Here is a 336-nt window from a genome sequence, read left to right on the forward strand (position 1 = left end):
ACAAATTTTTATAAATGGGATAGAATGTAAGATTATGATTTTTTAAAAATTAAATAATGAGTTAGTTAAGATTTATTTATTTGTCTAAGATTTTATTTTTAGAAAAACTATTTTACTAAAATTAATTTAACTAGATTTTTGTAATTTGAATTTGAATTAATTAGAACTCTTATATAAATTTTATAAGAGTTAGGCCTTTATGCATATTTACAGTTATATTTTCACTAATTGAAAAATAATGAGAATTTGTTAATTTAATTTGAATAATTGAGATTTGAAATTTAATATTTTAATTTTATGAATTAAAAAAATAATTAAATTATCTTTAATTTTTAA

The sequence above is a fragment of the Arachis ipaensis genome, chromosome B05, assembly GCF_000816755.2.
Source record: "Arachis ipaensis cultivar K30076 chromosome B05, Araip1.1, whole genome shotgun sequence".
Lineage (NCBI taxonomy): Eukaryota > Viridiplantae > Streptophyta > Magnoliopsida > Fabales > Fabaceae > Arachis > Arachis ipaensis.